General features: G+C 42.8%; 1 pseudogene; it reads left to right on the top strand.

The window, feature by feature from the left end:
* The window catches only part of LOC132014484 (tissue alpha-L-fucosidase-like), a 46,193-nt pseudogene that overhangs the window by 20,076 nt on the left and 6,100 nt on the right, over positions 1 to 20,017 (top strand).

Below are 20,017 nucleotides of genomic sequence, written 5' to 3'. Positions count from 1 at the left end.
TTATTGGTTTGATACAGACTTCATGTTGAATTGTAGGAGAACTTTAAAGGCACAGGAGTCTTGGGAAAGAGACTTCTGTGTGTTTTAAGTATAAAACATCAGTATAGTATGACAGTGAACATGGAGATTTATATCTCTTAGTTCTTATTCTTGATCAGGACTCTGTTACATTCCTGAGGCCTCTTCTTCCTCATATCCCTGTACTATGAAACATCATCTCAACCTTCAGAATCTTGCTTTAAATATAGAAAATTGAAAGAAACATCAGATCTTTTAGTTTATTATCAGCAAAGACAGTGGCTTTTCTTTTAATGGGAACCATTCAAACTGCTTGTTGGGCTTATAAAGATAGAAGGTGCCCACCGATGCCCAGTTTCACTTCTTGATCAGTACTTGGTGTTTGTGCAAGCTATGCAATCAGTTACAACCTTGATCCCTGTCCTTCCCAGCTTTTAATTTGTTCACATTTTTTAAAAAAAGATCTTATTTATTTATTTGACAGAGATCACAAGTAGGCAGAGAGGCAAGCAGAGAGAGAGGGGGAAGCAGACTCCCTGCTGAGCACAGAACCCGATGCAGGGCTCGATCCCAGAACCCCGGGATCGTGACCTGAGCCGAAGGCAGAAGCTTTAACCTTCTGAGCCACCCAGGCACCCCTATTTGTTCACATTTTAATTATTCATTTCTTTCTAGTGCATCTCATGCCTAGCCAATAAATACTATTTCTCTTTCTGTTTCTTCAAGAAAACTTTTAAAGCCAATTATGCTCTCTTTCTCAGTCAGGGGCATGGCTATTTCTAGGGGTTTGTGAGAGCATTGCCATTCATCTGTTCATTTCATAAAGATGTATGAAGCCCTGATTAATATACCAGGCATTATTCTAGGTGTTGGAGATACAGAGAGGATAAGGCAGACATGTTTTTACTCTCAAGGAACTTACCTTTTTAGGAGGAGACAGAGGAAAAGCAATGAACGAATAAAAGCCAGATAAAGTCAGAGAAAGACTTATTCTGCGAATTAACATTAAATACAATGATGTGGTAGGGACTGGGATGGGAACTTCCTCCACTTGGATGGTCAGAGAAGTCCCTAAGATTTTTTTTTAAGGTTTTATTTTTAAGTACTCTCTCCACCCAATGTGGGGCTCGAACTCATAACCCCAAGATCAGGACTCGCTCATTCTGCCAACTAAGCCAGCCAGGCACCCTGTCCCTGTCTAAGATTTGAGCTACATGAAGACAGGAAGAGAGATGTCAAGGCAGAAGGAACATGTCCAAAGGACCTGAGGCAGGAATACATTTGGTGTGTCTGAAGACAAGGAAGAGCACAAGAGCTGGAGGGCAGTGAACTACACTGAATCATGTCGGAACATCCAAGTATTTAAGAATTTGCTTGTTAGTTCATTTACACCCTACCTTGGTCCAAAAAGGATTTAAAATAGCTATTTGAATGTTGCCATTCCTCAGAGTGCCTAAAGATTTTAGAAACATAAAAATGAATCCCTTAGCAGGTAAAGTAAAACAGATACATCTACAATGGGACGTACAGACCATCAGTGCAAGATGTTTCCTTTTTTTAGCTCACACACCTTGAAATGTCATTTAAAAAATTATCTTTAAAGAAAATTGTTGCACTGAATTTAATTTCAGATCAACAGACCCATTAAATTCTCGAATTAATCATGGCACATGCTATTTACCAAACTCCTGTAAAAACAAATTTCTTTTGTACACATTACAAAGAAATGTTACATAAAATTAAGCACCAAGTAATGACTTTAATTTGCAGTTAGTTAATAATACACAGATGATCACACGGCTGTAAAGGAAGCCACTTGGGATATTAACAGATATGCTGGCACAGAGGAATTAGAAACAGGCCGACTGTGAGCTCTGGGTGGGAGAATAAAGAAAATTCAAGAGTAAATGGATGTTAGATGTTTTGGCTTCCAGTAATGGGCAGAGACCTGCTGAAGGCCTTTGCCCAGAGAAGCCTATCTAAATGACTTTCAGGTTTCTTCATGGGTTTCTAAATTTATTTTTACCTCTTTTCCAGCAACATGGTTTTAGAAAATTTAATGGAATTTTCATTTCACATGAGCTTGGCTGAATGGCCTTGACTAAAAGTTCTTTTTTTTTTTAAGCTTTTGGAGAAACTATAATTGTTTCAAGTTCTATGAGCCACTTTAGTAGACAAATTTCTTGGTGCTTAATGAGTCCAAGCTAAGATACTCAGACTTTATGTTTTTGGAAATAAATATAAAATAGAGTCAAGTCTTAATATCTAAAGTAAATCAACATTATATTTCTCTGAGGCCTATAGGTTACATAAGCAGTCATACAAACAGACACGCAACAATGAAAATTCTCTATCTCATGTTGTAGCAGATGGGATGGAAAACCAATGGTCCAGAGGACTTGTGATGACAATTTGTCTAGACCTTCTAGAAAGAAGGAATGGTAAATTGTCAGGCGACTGAAAATAGCTCGCCTTCCTCTTACAGAACAACTTTTCTGATATTTTCATGATGCCGTTGCTCCTATCTGAAAGCCATTGGAAAGGGATTTGCACAATGAAAGATTCATAGCATCTACTCTCGAGAGAGGATCTCAATGGCCTGAGAAGCAGAGACTCCTAAGGGTCATTCAGGGCTCCCACCAATTCACAGTGAGACTCTTACTTGTCCCTTCATTTGTCCCTATGCCTCCTTTGTTTGACGTGTGAAATGGGTATCAAGGAACCATTTACTCTATGGTCATGTTTCAGCTTTCTAAACAGGTGACAAACAGTCCCGTCATCTGTATTAGAGGGGATATTGGTCCCACATTACTTCTCTCAGGCACCTATAGTTGGGCCCTATTTCCCGAGGGCACTGGGTCAAGTCATTCTTACATTCTTGCAGGTTATGAACCAGGCTGCAAAGGAGGCAGTCTCTTTGACTTGATCCCGAATCTGGGCTCACCATGGTCCTCAACAGGCTTTGGGGCAGTAAGATAATGTGACACAAACAGAAACACACCCCGTTATGAAACTAATGATGAGCTGAAAATAAAAAGGAAGTTTAAAGAAGGGAAGCCTCAGAAAGGGATTGGTCAACAACTCCAAGGCAATAGCCTGCTGTGCTCATGTTTTCCGCAAATATTGACTCTGAAAGATTAAACATGTGACTAAGCGCAATGTCATTGTTCCTGTGAAAGTGACTTCCATGGTTCTATTTCAGACCAAAGGCAGTGCAGAACAATAGAGGTGAGGGGGGCCCAGAGATAGTACTGGGGCTTTCCTCCCCTGCAGGGAGGGGCAAGTACTATGCGTGTGGTTACCGTTTATGTGTGTTTAACTTCTGCTCCATCACCAGTGATAGGAGTGTGGCGTATCACACACATAAGTAAATCTCTACACACACACACACACACACACACACACACACACACATTGTTTGAGCTGGAAGAAAAAAAGGGTGTTAGCAAAGGATCTTTGTTCTTCTTCTTTTGACTTTGCAAAACCATCCTAGACTTCCCGAGAAGTAGTCTGGGACCTAGAAAGAAAGCTGTTCAGATGGCAGGAGAGCTGGACATGGGGTGAGATTGGAAGAATATGTACCGAAGGTTCTGGAGCCTAGGCAGTTCCAACAGCATGGACTACAAGTCAGAGGAAAAAAAGGAGTGATTTCTTTTAAAACCGGGCAGCACAGGTTCTGGAAACCGGGGTCCCTCACTGGGGGAGTCCTGACTGTTTCAAACAGGATCAACTGGAAGCTGACCAAGAAGCCAAGTGGTAATGCTTTGATGTGAAATATTTGTACAGTATGAGACATGTATTCTTTCACATAACCTCTCAGAGCAGACCGTTTCAGACTTGGCTCCATGCTGATGGCATGTTTATTGGTCCTGTAATTTGGATTTGGTACATGGTGGGTTGGATGATGGGTCAGCAAATACTCACTCCCGCCTCCAACTCCAACCCCTCTGAGATACCATGATGGGGGAGTGTACTTCCCCACTCCACTGATGTTCCCCATGGCCCCGTGACTTGTCTTGCCCCATGGACCATTAGCAGACACGACACCAACAGAGATGGAAAATATGCTTGTGCAGCTGGGCTTCTGCGGCAAGAAGAAAATACTAAGTCTCATCTGGTGGTCCAGAGAGGATGAAGAAAACATGTTGAGCTGATCTGGACCCAGTCTGTGACTTGAAATCAAGACCAGCTGAAGCGAGCCTGGATTGGCCAAATCCAAATGTTTGAGTGAGAATATGATGATGGTTCTTTCAAGCCACTGAGATCAAGGGTAGTTAGAGGTACAGCAACACCATGTCACCAGAACGGCTGACTGAGCAAGGAAAAAGGGCAAGGAATGTGCCTTGTTCCAGTGTTTACGGGGCACAGTGGATGAGCGTAATGCTGAGGTCCCCAGTGGGGGTGAGTGCTTCGTGCGGCCCCTGCCCTGAACGCTCAGGGGCACCATGGGTCAAGGTCAGAATTTGGCTGCCGCTCCCTCTGGCCACACAGGAGGTGTTAAAACTGTTCTTAGGCACATCCGTGTGACAGCAGGGAAGCTGTCACCCCCGTGACCCCAAGAATGGGTCCCCAAAGGAGGACATCGTTCCATGAAGAAATGAGGAGAGACTGGGTGCTGATTTGTGCCTTCGCTGCTCACGGTATAAACAGGGCTGTCTACCCGGCACTAATCCCAACCACGGGAAAAATATGTTTCTCTTTTTTTAAGAGAAAGATAGGAGAAGGGCATTTTTAGTGCAGGTTGTGGTTCTTTATGACACAAACTGCTCAGCCCACGGGAATGGAAATGGATGAAGCATATACAGTCAGATAATGAATGGAGTTGGGGCGAAAAACTGTAAAAGAAACTGCTTGATTTTATTTTTCTATCCATAATGATGTTTGTTTTTACAGTGGTCAGCAGTGCTGTTCTCACTGACATTGAGCATTTGCAGAAAGAGAGCAGTCAGCCCTCTGTGATATCGAAGTGGGTATAATAAGATTTAGTATTATTAATTTATTTGCAAAATAAAATTTCAATTAGATACTAATTGCATGAATTTCTAGGACCACCATTTATTAGATGAGGGAAGTCAAACTACTACATTTGCTGGTCCCCTGGTAGAACTAAGGAGACATTACTTTCATCCTCAAGGAGAGTATGTTGGCCAGATTATTAATGGACGGGGGAGAGAAGACAGATCGAGTGGCAGACAGTCCTGTCTGGCCCCAGCTTGTCACGTGCAGACATATACCAGGTAGTTGCACCTTCCTGGGCTTCCTGATTGCTGTGCTAGAAAAGGTCCCAGATGTACTGTGAATGAGGTCTGTGGTAACTGAGGTCGCGAGCTGCTCAACAGTCCAGACCTCAGCAAGAGCAACCTGGGGGCTCTGTCGGGCAGGCCCCATGTTCCCCACCAATGGCTAAAACCATGAATTTCTCTGCGATGCACTGAGCACTGCCAAGAAGGTGCCCTTGGCTACCTACCTCAGCTCTCTGCCGCAGAGCTCAGTGCTGCCTACTGTGGGCAAAAAGGCTGCAGAGATGCCGGAGATTTCCTGTTGTAGCAGCCTGCGGAACAGGAGGGACTCCTGCGAGGCAAAGTGCAGAAGGTAGCCCTGCCTCTATTTCTTCATATATCCTGGTTCCTTAGATGCATTTGCATAGGTCTGCCCTTTTAGTGAAGTTCACACAGGGGGCCAGGTGAGGGCTTGAGCGCTGTGTGTACATTCTGCACGTTCAAGCCCCTTGCTCTTCAAATACTTGGAATGGAGAAGTTTGATTGGATTTGAAATTCATTTCCGTTATCACAAGAAATTTCAACATCTACGTCGGTCAAAGAAAATAAAAAAGAAGAACTCTTAGATTCTTTAAAGATAATTTCTACTGTTGTAAATTTTTGAATGGCTGTAAAAAATGGCTTTAAACTTTTTATCACCTACTTGTGTGAACAAAGTTTCTCATCAATGGTGACTATCAAGAATTTGAAGAGATCATTAAAACGACTTGATCAGGACTTGCTTGTAGCCATTTCAGACATAAAACTTGGTATAAAACAGTTATGTGCATGGAAGCAAGCTCAACTTTCTTATTAACATTTTTGGAAAAGATTTTATTTTGAGATTTTATATGAATTTAATATTTAATATCCATCTTGAATGCTCTGTATTTTATTTTTATTATCATAGTAATAAAATACTTTTAAAAATGTGATCAGTGTTTTCACCTAGCCTGTACTGGTGTCCTCAAATCCCCAGTTCATTCCAGCACAGTGTACAAATATTATATCATGTCTTAGCTTCAAGTAGAGGTCAGAACACTTGGATGTTAATCCTCATTTGCTGCTTTTTTTGACCAAATCACATGAGCAACTTGGGCCTCATTTCCCCTATCTGTAAAATAACTGGATTGGGTGAAATTATTTCTAAGGTTTCCTCCAATTACCAATTGCCAAGTTATTTTTAATGATCTGTCTACTTATAGGGTCATGTCTAGGCTCTCTTTCTCGTTAGGCTACATCTTAGTAATTGGTCAGTGGTTTTTGAAAAACTTTAATACCAAATGGTCTTGCTACAAACCAAAGGAATTTGTATGCATTACACAGATAATGGAATTAGGTGTTAGTTTGTGGCCAAAACATTTATTAGAAAGGAAAATTGAGCCAATGCCTTGACTCCAAAGAACTCAAGGTGCTATGCTAATGCCACAAGCCTATTTGTTCGAGTTAAAATTTCTGCAAGCATTTGACTTGTTCCTTTAAGTTTAGGAACACAGCACAATTTGAAGGAAGCCATAATATGATATGACATGACATGATGTGCTGTGATAGAAGTGCAGGCTCCACTGGTGTTCAGAAGGCACTGTTGATGTGGACTGTGCCCATGTCAATCACTTTTACATCTCAATAATACTGCCCATTTACTTCTAAGCCATCTCTTTCCACCTTTGGAAACAACTCTCTCAGATTGAGAGTGAGGCTGAGGATCTGAAAGACAGTCACTAGTTGTTAGTCAACTTGCTCTGAGCTAGAATTCTACCTTATTGGCCTTCTCCTCCCCAGTTCCCTGCCCCTTTATGAGCAGACACAGATACTAATACTAATACTAACACTAATACTACTAATAATAAATGAGCCAGATACATTCAGCATTCAAAGCCAGATAAAAACCCTACAGTAGCCCTTAAAATTCACATAGTTTAGGAAGAGGTCTGGAAAAGTACATTGCTGGACATCAGAAAAATTTGAAGCATGGAAGACACATCCATTTCAAAGGAAAGGACCCAAAGAGTAATTGAGCATGTGTGATATGATCATACATGGACAGCTTTGCACAGACCATTGACTATGTCAGTGCATGACCTTAAGTGCTCGTAGGCACTCCTAGAATTAGATGTGTGCAGCCTGGAGAAGTCTGAGTAAGAGAGAAAGTAGTAGGCATGTCTCGTGATGCCTTATACTCCCTTCTGAGCTGTGTATCCAGTCTTTCAGGGAAGATCGAACATCAAAAGCTATGTGAAGAAATGATCTAACATTGTCAGCTCATTTGTCCTGTGGATTAGTGTCAGCATCACACAAAACAGGCACTCCACGGTGGAAGCAGAAGTTCAGGGTTTGGTCTTTGGGTGAAGAAGATAAAGCAAAAGTCAGGAATTAGTGAGGCCTTTAAAACAATGGGGTCTCTTGGGTTCCAGCAAGAACTCAAGTTGCATAATGGAGCATTTAGTAAAGATGAAAGACACCATAGAACACTGTCTGTAAAATTCAAGAGCCTATATTGTAAACGTCTAGGAAGGAAATCCCATTTATTAAGCACATATGGAGGGCACTGTGGTACATGTTTCACATCCTTTGAGCGAACTGTTACCATAGTACCATTCCCATTCTAATAGGTGAGGAAACAGGTTACAAAAGGTTACAACATTTGTTACAAAATTTGTTGTTGACTGTAGACATATCAGTGATGTTTGGGTCTGTTTCTTGGCCTAATTGAGGGGATTTTTTCGAACATCACAGCATCTTCCGTATTGGCTCAGTGGCATACCACCGTTATAGCCATGTTCCTTAAAATCTTGAGGATTTTCGTCTTAGTATTTCTGATCTAAATTTAGTCACCCATGTATGAGGCACTTTAAGTGTTTCCCAGGCATTTATTTTTATTTGAAAGGGAAACATTTCTTAATAAGTTCTACCAGAAAGCCAAGAGCAATTCTCTATAGGATTGGGGGTACCTCAGTGATGGGGGTATATCCTCTGGGTTCTGGAGCTGCCAAGGGGGCCACACTGCTACAATATTTTTTTCCTTCCATTTTTTTGTCTGCATTTTCCTTGATTGACTCTTCATGTGATGATTTGGGGATATTTATTGTAGGAGGAGTCGAAAGATAATTCAGTCTTCCCTCTAACAAGATTGATCAGAATTTGAATGTATATTAATGATAGGTTAGAAAAATTACTTTCAGCTTCAAAACTTACTACTACGAATGGTCTACCTGTGAATTTCTACTGTAATTACATTCCAAGAACAGGTAATGCTCCAAAGAGAAAGTAAGGTCCTGAAAATGAGCCTTCTAGTTCATAATGTGGCCAGAGCTGACCAGAGGCAGAGTCATAGCATAGCTTGAGAAGCTGAAAATTCAAGGTCTTTTCCAAGGCACAGGTGCTGCCTGCAGGAGAAAGCCATCACTTGAGCTAGGAGACAAAGAACATTGCCTCAGCCTGGGGGACTCACTGCTCTTGCCTGTGGTGGTCCTGGGGCTGCTGGTGGGGCTGGTACGCTGGGCACAATCTCTCTGTCCTCCTGGTCCTTAACGACAACTACTTCTGGTGGGCCACCTTGAGCCTCCTGGCCCAGCTTTGCCTTCAACGGGAAGTAATTGATCCAAGCACTGTTCGTTACCACCTTTGATCTGGTCTTTATGGCCACCTGGCATCCCGACCTCTGTTCTCGGGTCAGTCCTGATGAGGAAGAGGGAGGGGAGGACTTGGAGCTGGAAAGTGGGGAGGGGGACTTCCCGGCTTGATCAAGTCTCTAAAAGCTGTGGCCTGCAGTTAGTAACACCTCCTAAGCTCAAAACTACAGAGGAATTTACCTATATGGCATTACCATAAAAGGCTGAAGCAAAGAGTCCCTTTCTAAAACCATCAATAATAAACACATTTTGATCAATCATGCTGGAGGAAAGACTGAATTACTTGTCTATCCTTTTTCTAGGAAGCATTACAAAATCGTTATTATAAAGAGGCAATCAAAGAGTATGAAGGCAAGAAATGTAAGGAAACCAGCATTACAGAACTCTATCAGTTCTAATAAACCAATAAAAATATTTTTTTGTTTTTCAGTTATTTTTCTGCATTTGGGGGAAATTTGTGGTATTCGTTAGTGTTATAAAATTTCTGATTTGATGCAATTTCTTTACCCGTTCAAATTAATTTTTCCTATCATACCTGGTCTTACATTCATCTTTTAAAATTATTTTTCTTAAAGAAGGCCCCATAAGTTGAAGCTTTAGGTGCCACCAACTGGGATCGGTCCCTTCTCTTCACTTCTATTAAGACCCAGAAAGGATGCCCAGCATGCCTGTGTCCTCAAGGCTGGTGTCTCTGCCAATAAGGATATTAGGTGCCTGGTAGGGTTTCATAGAAAAGACATGGATCAGAGTGGGATTTGAGTTCTATTTCTGGATTAAGCCTTGTTCTAATTATGTACCCCTGGGGACAACACTGTAGTGCCCTGTGTAATGCCCTATGTAGAAGAAGGCATCCAATGAAAAGGAAAAAACTATTGCTATCATGCTTTTTCCTCCGGCGAGCAGCGAACTGAGCTTAACCTGTAGCGTCTTGGTGAAGCTTTCCATCTAATGATGCTGTACCCACATCACCTTTGAGACCAGTTGAACACTGTCACATGTCTTTTTCTAAATTTCCCCATGTGGAGTTGGTGGTTGTGGTGACTTTCCCTTTTTTCCTTTTCCTTTTGTTATATATGGAAGAAGTAGAGACACTCCTGTCTCCCGTTGCCACTTCTCTATCTTTTTACCGTGCTCAACCCATCTTCCTCTGCGTCCTCATTAGCCTCCCACCCAGTCAGTGTCCCAGATAATGGCGGCCGTCCATTACCCTCTTCCAGCTCTTCCAGAGACCTGTGAAACATCCTAGAATTGGGCTGATACTCCTCCCCTCCCAGACAGAGCAAGAGATGAGGGGAGCTGGACAGAGGGCGGCCTTCTTCACGTTTGGAGAGGTCCGCTAGCAAACAAGTCCACAGTGCTTTGTGCTCCCTGCTGGTCACCCACTGGGATCACCGGTGCCTCTCTGGTTCCTAAAGAAGAAACCCTTGACCTGTATTCTCTTCCTTGTCACATCCTTGCCCCATCCCAAGGTACTTCGGGCTTCTGAAATGTGTAGAACATGAGCAAATGAAAATGGGGAAATAATCTGTAAGGTCAGTGGCTGATCAGCCACACTTAGATATCTAAGAAAGGAGAATAACACCCTTCAAGGTGTCATCAGCCAACGAGAAGAGCAATGAGTTGGTCCCATTTGGAACTTTTCTGGGCCTCTATAAATTTGTTTCTCAAGGTAAATCACCAGTCTGTCTAGCCACATTTGTTAACAATGCATGTAACTCTTAATGGCATCTCAAAAGCATACTTATTCTCAATTTCGCTTCTCATTCGTTTTTATGATGCTAGAGAAATTCAGATTATATAGGCTTTCTTTGTGCTGAGATGGTAATTTTATATCACTGTAGATTAATAGCATTTTTAGTGATATTTGGTATCACTCATTTGTCTCCTGTGGTCGTAAAGATATATATTTTTTCTAATTTGGCTTTGCCAACAAATAAAAAATAAGAGTCTTTTTCTGTTGAATGAGCGAAAAAATCATTCTGATCATGAAGAATTATTCCCTTTTAACATACCCACAATCCGCCGTCTAATTGTTTTTGTTATTGCGGCAATACAGTGTCTACAAGAATGTGTGTGCGTGCTTGCTTGCATGCATACAGTTCGACCTGCAGAAGAATACTTCCTGGTTGCTACTTGACCTTGACTTTGAGACTTTGAGTTCTGATTACTGAGCTTGCAACTTCTCTGTTGAGAGCCTGTCGGTCCAGTCATCTCTGCTTAGGAAGACAGAAACCTCCCGTTTCTTTCCCTTCCCTTCCCTTCGCCTTGGAGTTTTGCAGAGACCTTTACTTTGTGAGCATCTTGATGGGTCTGGAATTCTATTCTGAGAACTGGTCCTGCAGTGCTCACTCGAAGCAAGTACCCATTCCAGGGACGGTTATTACAGAGTAGAAAGGCAGTCAGACTCGCTTTAGCTATCAGCTTTTAAGAGCTTCCTCCATCTGCTAAAATGTGCACTGCAAAGTTGCACATAAAATGCTGATTAGTACCTCCGTGCAGATTCATATAATGATCCACTCTCTCTTGGTTTACATCACACTCTCCTAACTACCTATTCACCTGTTCTATTGGAAAATTTTAATCATCTCTCTGACATTAGCTTGGCAATTTCAGCGGCCACTTCACAATCTTTCAAAGTCTTTCTGCTCCATTTCATTCCTATTTCTTTTCTGCTTGTGTTAATTATTTTTGCAGGCAGCATACGTGTTTGTCAATAATGCATTACATTTTCCATGTGTCAGTTCCTCAGCCCATCAAAGAACCCTGCTTTTTACATTCGGAATCTATTTTCGCCTTTCCCTACTCAGCTCATTTTGCTCTGGGCCTGCCTCTACTCCTCATTCCAAATCCACTGGAAGTTGCCTGAAACTTGGCACTTGCAAAGCGGTTCCCAGTTTAATCGGGTCTGGGGCTCCAAGGAGCTTTAGGTTGGAGCCTGCAGTGGGCTGCAAGGTGTCTCAGAGCCCTTTGACTCCTTTGGGACCTGAGATAATTTCAGAGCCCGCACTTTCTGGGATGCCCACTTCTGGAATGTGCACAAGAACAGTTCTCCCATCTTGAATCAAGGACCAGGACCTAAATCCCTCAGTAAGCTTGAGGATCATGAAAACCAGTCCTGACTCTAATGGCTCCATTTCCAATGTGATGATTTTGCTTACTGAAAAAAAAGAGCCCTCTCTCTAGAAAAGAAATTTTTAAATTTGTGCTTAGTTGACACCCACTGTTCCATTAGTTTCCGGCCTAACAATGTAATAATTCAAACTCTCTATACATTATGCTGTGCTCACAAGTGTAGCTCCCATCTGTGACCATACGACCCTATTAAAATATCATTGGCTGTATTCCCTATGCCGTACCTTTCATCCCTGTGACTTAGTCATTCCATAGCTGGAAGCCTGAAGCTCCCACTCCACTACACCCTTTCTGCCCATCCCCTCAGCCCCTTTCCTCTGGCGACCATCAGTTTGTTGTCTGTGTTTGTAGGTCTGATTCTGCTGAAAAAACTTTCTCTTACGGCCACTCAAAAAAAACACCTAGCGTAGTGTCGGGCACCTACCAAAGCTCTGTAAATACTTAGACAATCGAATGTGTTGTGAAAGGCTTCAGACACACAGGCAGTCATTTTGGGGGATGCGGATGGGAGGCATGTTGCTCCTTTAAAAAAAAGTCAGTACCATTCTTCCCTCGGTCCCAGCATAACCTATTCTTGGGGATTTTCCGGTGGTTATCATTTCCTTTTTCATGATTACTATCACGGCTACCTACAAGTCGCCCTAATCCCAAGACTCTTTTGTCGTTGCTTCTGAGAATTGACTGGCTGGTTCCCTCTCACAGGCCAAGGAAGCGCCATTTTCAGAAAAACTCCCTGCTTCTCAGAATGAATGCCCTTTTGGTGAAGGGCACATGAAGGGAAGTTTCTTTTCTTGCTTTGCTTTTGTTTCAGATTCCCCTGGGGGTTACACATATCCTGTTCGAATTCCCCGGTTCCTTGGGGAAGCACTCAGCCTGTGACGGGAAGAGAAGGGACGTGGGCCCCAAGCCCCGTGGACAGGGAGGGAACGGAGGCTCCTCTGGGTCTGGGCTGCCACTTTGTTTCCTCCTCTGCCCAAGTACGTCACTCGTGTGCACAGGAAACTTTCAAGTGCCACACGCTGACCCTTGGTAAGATTCCATTTCTTACTTCCCATCTCTATGACCTTCAGTTGCCAGCTCCTTCTGGTATTTTTAACCGCCTTCTATCGCCTGGGAGCCTTCTGTCTCCACGCTGCAGGAGAATGTTGGAAATGGCCGGGCCAAGGAAACACCAGTGTGGGGAGACGGGGATGCGCCGAGGGAGAGGAACAGAAGCTCAGACTGCAAAACAATTAGGTCTTGCGTGCTTCAGGATTTGAGGTTATCAGACATTTCTTGTATTGTTAGCTCTTTTTCAATAATCACAAGTGGTCATTTTCTGCTAATTGTCCCACAGGGAGCAAAACTGAGTTTCAAATATTTTTTGTTTTCTGTCTGGCAGTCTCGTGGATAAGCAGAGGCATTGACAAAGGTTGACCCAGGGAGGAGAGAGGGACAGTAAAGTTGTATTTCATTCACCGTTCAGATAATCACCTGGTCGTGACCAATCATGTAGAAATAGATGCCTTCTCTCCAGTAGGTAGCCTCTCTCTCTAGATCTTTCTGGAAATACCTTTCTTGAATTTAAAGACCACCTCTAGATATGACTTTCCAAGACAGGAGACTTCTGGTGGAGTCTTTCATTCACACTAATAAGAAGGTGAAACATGGTACCACCTCTTGCCACAGTGATCTTGTATTTGAAGTGGACACAGGACGGACGACATGCGGCTTACCTCTTCCACTTCGTGTTGAGCTCTGATATCTGAGTCTGGCAAAGACATTGCCTTCCTTGGCTGCTCCCTGCTTTGCCCAGCTAAATAAAAATGAATTGTTAGTTTTACTTGGTTTACTAACTCCATGGGTTAGGATAATCTAATAATTAGGATTATAATTAGGATAATTTTGTGAGACGAAATCTGGACAAATTCTCTGTACTTCTTTATGGGCAATATCTACAGTTAATCATGCTTTGAGAAAACATTTCCTTAGAATGGTCATTGGAAAGGGTTTTGTTAAGAAAATTTGAGAGCTGGGGGTGGGGGAGGGGTCCCTATATCACACCCTCTGCTGAATTAAAAAAAAAAACACAAGGCTTCCATAAAATCCAGTTAACTCTAGCCAGTGATAATCTCCCCCTGTTTCCACATGTGTCAAATTGGGATTATGAAATTACCTGTCTCATGGGCTTTTTGGGACTACTTCATATAACTTTTGGAAGTACCTGGTACCTAGTAAGTATTCTATAAATGTTAGCAATCATTATTACCAACTAATAAAATTTCTTGTTGCTCTCACAACATACGACCCATTAGGGAGAGGTTGCAAACTAAGAGGCCACAAACACGTTGCAGTTGTGAACAGAGTTGCAGAAACTTTTTAGCTCTGCATTTTACAAGTGAGAGATTTTGCACACATACCAAACAAACAAACAAAAACTATTTCCAATTTTGCTTTACCAGGAGAGGACCCAGGGTGTGAGGCATGTATTTCTTAAAGGCAGCATGGGCTGAGCTGAAGGACCCTTTTTAGAGGGCGTGTCTGGCCAGTCAGCAAAATCCCCACTGTGTCCTGCTGGGCTCCTGGCAAGGCCACTTGGCCCATGGAGCATTGCATTTCCCTCTCCTGTCTTAGACCCTACCAGGCACTTTGAAATAGGTGCTGATATTTTGCTTTACATGAAGCATAAGACGCGTGGTTTGGCGACATAACCCACATTTCTGAGTTGAGGAAACTAATAAAAGAGAAGGTGGCCCAGTGAGTCTCTGGGGACCGGGACTCAAACCCAGACCCGCTTCTTCTGCAGCGTCATGTCGCTTCCCCAGCCTCGTGCACAAACTCCTTTCCAAGTTTTTTGCAGAAGCGGCTTGTCCTCTGTCAGTTCACCAATTGCTGTGGCAACACGATGTGCCAGTGTCGAATGGTAAGTTAAAATGTGACCTAAGGTGTCCGAAGAATGTCCTCTCCACTCCGCTAATAAGAGACAGGCCATCTCTAAATATTTGCATGGAGTCTGGCTCCCAAGATAATTCAGTGTCCGTGTGGCTCTGTTTCACCTCTACTTATTTCCATTACCTTGCATATTAGCTATGTCAAGTTGATGGGCCTGCTGTTCCCCAGGGTGGCTATTATAAATATGGTGTTACAGCGGAACGCTTCCAGTCTTCTGGAACCTCATTTGAACTAAGCAAGTTCTCTATAATGATCATTAATGATGTATTGCTTGCATATAAATGTTGGATATTAATCTTTTGTTTACTTTCTCTATGCCATCAGACTTTTTAGAGGTTCTTTGTAACATGCTCTTAATTGATGATGAGCAGTAGTTTCTGCATTTGGGAAAGAGTGATTTTTTTTTTCAGCTGACAATGCACTGTGGCCAGTGAAGACTTACTCTCAGAGCCCTGACTGATAGACCCACTTCTCTTGGCCAAAACGGCTGCCCAGAGCTCTTGGAGTTCACGTATAACTAGCGGCAAGGTGTAATATCTCACTGAGCCAAGACTGTCCATTGGCTCATATGTTTCCTGAGTTGGAGACAGGAACCTGTTGACACCAGGAAGTCCCTGCACAATGACTGGGATGCACCCAGTCACCAGTTCTGGAAGGGAGGACATGGTGGGTGCTGGATACATTCTGTTCCTTTCTCACAGGACCTGAATTGGGCCCATGCCCTAGTGGGTCTGAGGGCTTCATCTGGTTTGGATCCTTTGATAAATCCCCTTTTGCCAAGACCCAGAACTCAGGTGCTGGGTTAAATCTAAAAGGGTCTCCCGTGACTTGGGACGGATTCTTCTTTCTGTATTGAATTCGACTCGAAGAGATGCCTGCAATTTGGTTTAATTTGACTTCATACTAGGGGATCGCCCAGGAATAGACTGGCAGGAAACAATGAGACGTGAATGTTCTTTGTGGCACGGGGTTACTCAGTAAGACAGGGGCTCAGGAGTAAGACAGACCTGTATTTGAAACCCCGTTCTGCCACTTACTACCTGTGTAACCTTAAGGAAGTTTCTTTTTTGTGTGGCTGTTGTAGATTGTGTGGTTCCCCCCCCCCCCAGGGTTACTGAGATATAATTAACATATAACAGTATATAAGTTTAACATGTATTTAAGGTTTCTTAATCCCTCTTTAAGCCTTTTTTTTCTTTTTGCTTAATAGAAAGATTAATGGTACTTACTTGATGGGGTTGTTATGAGAGTTAAATGACTCTGTGTGTGTGTGTGTGTGTGTGTGTGTGTGATAGCCCAAAATCTAGTACAAAGCAAAAAGCAAGTGCTCAGTACAAAGTACAAAGCTGTAATAGTAATTTTTTATTACATGTCATTATTATTGTTATTTGTGATGACGCTGATGTTGGCCCTAGCTGCAGAGTCCTCTCCTGACGTTACTCAACCTGAAAGAGAAAGGCTATTTGCTAGGCTGTGTACATATCCCTGTTCCACCTGTCTCTGTTATCAGAAGTTAAATGTGACAGAGGTAAAGGAGACTTTGCTGGGGTTACTTAAGAGCAGGATGAGGAAATGGCCCTGTGCTCAAACCACAAATTCACTGCAGGTCTTTTATGATAAGGAATGCACATTAAAACCTGTTAGATGCCGACATGCTTATGACATGTAGACTCATGTCTGAGGAAGGTGTGGAGGATCTCGTGGGAGAGGCCAGGCATAGACACGGAGGATGCTGAGGCAGGCATGTCATGGTCAGGGGTCATGTGGAAGTGGGTAAGTCGCATGGTTGCTCGGTACCAGTAACTGTGGTCATGGGTGGGACGTGTAATCTCCTCTGTCTTTTCCATTTTCATCATCCCTCACTTGAACTTTGTGAAAAGCTAACACCATGTTCTCTGCCATTATCCTTTTCCTGCTCAAGCTCATTCTTCCACACTGCTGGCAGAATGATCTTTCTAGAGCACAACTCCAATTATGTCCTCTCTGTCTTATGGTCTTTGCTAGGGCCCAGTGTTTACCCAAGTAAGTCTAGTGGCCAGAACTAACAGCTAAACCCCTTAGGCCTTTGGCATACTATTGCCAATCCCTTGAGCCCCAAATCCAGGAGGAGTTGGTGGTCCCACACTAGAGGGAAGAGGCTGGAAAACTCAAGGCGGGCTTATCACCACTCACTCTGAGCATTCACCACCCAGTGGGCTGCAGTGGAGAGAGATGAAAGGAAGACACACATGTGTTTCCCATCTTTCCTGGAGATTAAGTGTTTTCACAATCAAGGAGATGTGTGTGGTTTCATATGCCCGAAAACTTGTTCAATCCCCAAAGTTGAGTCTGGAATCCTCCTGAAGCATCGCTAGAGAGGACTGGGGACTTCCCTTTTTCAATCAATTCCATTTTCCCTTTGGAAATAAACATTCGTCTCACTGCCTGGGTGCCCATGAAGTACCAGCCTTCTACTTTCCTTTAAGTACACACTTGTACTATCTGTTTGGAAGGCTGTGTGATTCTTAGGGAAGTTTCTGTTAAATACAGCTTTTTCTTGTTTTCTGAATAGTCACTTGTAGTGATAGTAATAATAGTAGTAATAGTCACTCACTTGTAAATAGAAGTTGAGGCCACTCATCTTCAGATTTCTTTAAGAAAAACTGAGTTTTTCCTTGACGAGTAAGGCAATGAGTCCTTCAAATTCCAGAGGACTTGCCTTAAAGGCAAGCAAAGGTCACTTTAGCACAGGTAGAATGTACAACACCTCCCTGTCTTGCGCCATTGTTCTCAATCTCCTAGTCCCCACAGCAGCAAGCTGGAGAACTCTGCCTCTCTCTCTTGGGGATTTAGATTTTCCTGGAGGACTAGATCCATGGAGATCATGCGACAGCCTGCCTCAGGCCCTTTGACTTTGCTCCTGACTGGGCCACCAGTATCTGACATGTTCCCATTTTAATACTCAAAACCAAGAAAGAAGCATTCTATCTAGCCCTTCCTCAATACTGATCTCACAAAAAGTAAAGACTGGGAAAACTGTTTTTTGTTTTTTGTTTTTTTAAGAAATGATCCCTGGTATTCTCAGATTTACCTGCCTGACACAAGTCAGAAAGCCTCTGGTCTCTGATTTTCCATTGAGCCCAAAGCATGTTGGCTTCTGGCACAAGTCAAAGACTCTGGGGAACGTGCACGTCCTCTGTCAGCATTGACTGTTCTAGTACCAGCTATTTGTCAAAAAGATTTATTTACCACAATTTACTTACAAAAATATTTTGTTTCAAACATCGGATGCCGAGCATTTCATGAACATACCGGCAGTAGCTACCTATTTTTCTCCTCGTCAGAGAACTCATGAGCGTGAAAATGTTCCTTAAAGACTTGCTGGAATTGAGAGAACCCACTGGTCCTCCAGGCAAGACTTCCATGTAGAAAATCATTGGTTTCTAAGTCTGATCAATTGAGTGTCTAGCAAAATGATTGGCTCCCCAGATTATTAACCTGCGTCCCAAATCAGCTTTCTTAAATACAGGACTACTTCACCCTCCTCACCCCTGTATGTCACCAGGGGTGAGGAGGGTGAAGTAGTCACAAAATGCTTGTCACAAAAGCCTGTACTCAGCAGCATTTTTCTTCTGAAGTTACCAGTGTGCAAAACAAAAATGGAAGTTAGTGATTTCCTACAGCCCCAAAATGCTTTCTTCTTCCAACAGAAATGCTGCAGCACATTGCTGCAAAATGTGGACTGGGACCCTTGGGTATTTTACAACAAGTGAACAATGGCTGAGTCATTTAATTTAAGAAACACAGCTAGCTAAGCACTTATTTATTTGTGCAAAAAATTCAGTGGGCTTTTATCATTCTTGTACAAGATCCAGTTTTCTGAAGACTCCGTAAATCCATAAATACCCTTTGACATGATGGGCCATTATGACTCTTAAAGACTCATTGCCGTCTGTTGGCTCAAACTCGTGGTTCATGTTGAAGCCTGGGAAGATTTATATGTCAACCATTCCAAATCATATCTCTACTTAAAACTCACTATCTTAAGAATGAACTGTAAACTATTTTTACCTGCTGGTATGAAGCATTATTCCCAGCCAAAAGAGTGTTAGAGACATTTCAACTCTCGAGGCTCACATCTGTACACACCTGCAACCAAATCTTTCCCTTTTCTTCTCCTTGGGGGATGGAAGTCAGCTTGGTAGATAAGTCTCAGAGTCTCAGACCTACCACTTAACTCCAACTTGACCTGAGCCACATAAATCACTTAATCTTTTAGAGAGATGAGTGTTGGAATGAAGAGTTGAATTTCTTACCAAAGGTCATTTATTAAGTTTCTGCTCATGACCAGAAGGAGAAGCAGGGCAGTGCCGCCTCATTAAAAAATTCAGAAGAAACCTTCAAGAAGCCGGGAGTAGTAAGCAATGTCATGCGGGAGTGAAGATTAAAGAGAATGAGAACTCTGAAAAGAATCTTGGGTTCCAACCTCTCCCTCACTCCTCCAACCCAACAAGGCATTTGGTCTTGTTCCTTTTACCTCCATGGTGTCTCTCTGGCCCAGCCCCCACTCTCCATTCCTTCTGCGATAACCTTAGTTCAGGCCATCAGCACCTCTCCTTGGACTCTTGCTTTCTGTTTGTCCACACTGCAGAAGGCATTGCTTTGTAATGCGTGGAACTAATCATATGGCAAATGGGATCTTCCACAACTGGAAGGGGCTACTGCTCTCCTAATTGCCCCACTTCCTACCATTCCCTGAGAACATCTTGGCTCATTCCTGTCCCTCTGCCTAGAATATTCTGTCACATCTCTGCTCCCACTATTTGAAATCCTAGTCTCTCACAAAGCCCCCCGCCCAGTCCACCTAATGAAAATACATAGCTCCTGCCTCATTTGCCATGTCCTCAAAGCACTGTCTTTGTAAACTCAATATGATGTATTTGTAAACTCAAAATGATGTCTTGTCTTGTTCTGTGGATTCATCTGTGTACATCTGCTTTGCCCCATGATTATAAGCTCGGTGAAGGCAGAGTTCGTATCACCCAATATCTAGCACAGGGCCCCATA

The sequence above is a fragment of the Mustela nigripes genome, chromosome 3, assembly GCF_022355385.1.
Source record: "Mustela nigripes isolate SB6536 chromosome 3, MUSNIG.SB6536, whole genome shotgun sequence".
NCBI classification, from domain to species: Eukaryota; Metazoa; Chordata; class Mammalia; order Carnivora; family Mustelidae; genus Mustela; species Mustela nigripes.
The sequence above is the reverse complement of the archived record's forward strand: the minus strand, read 5'-3'. Positions and strand labels throughout refer to the sequence as shown.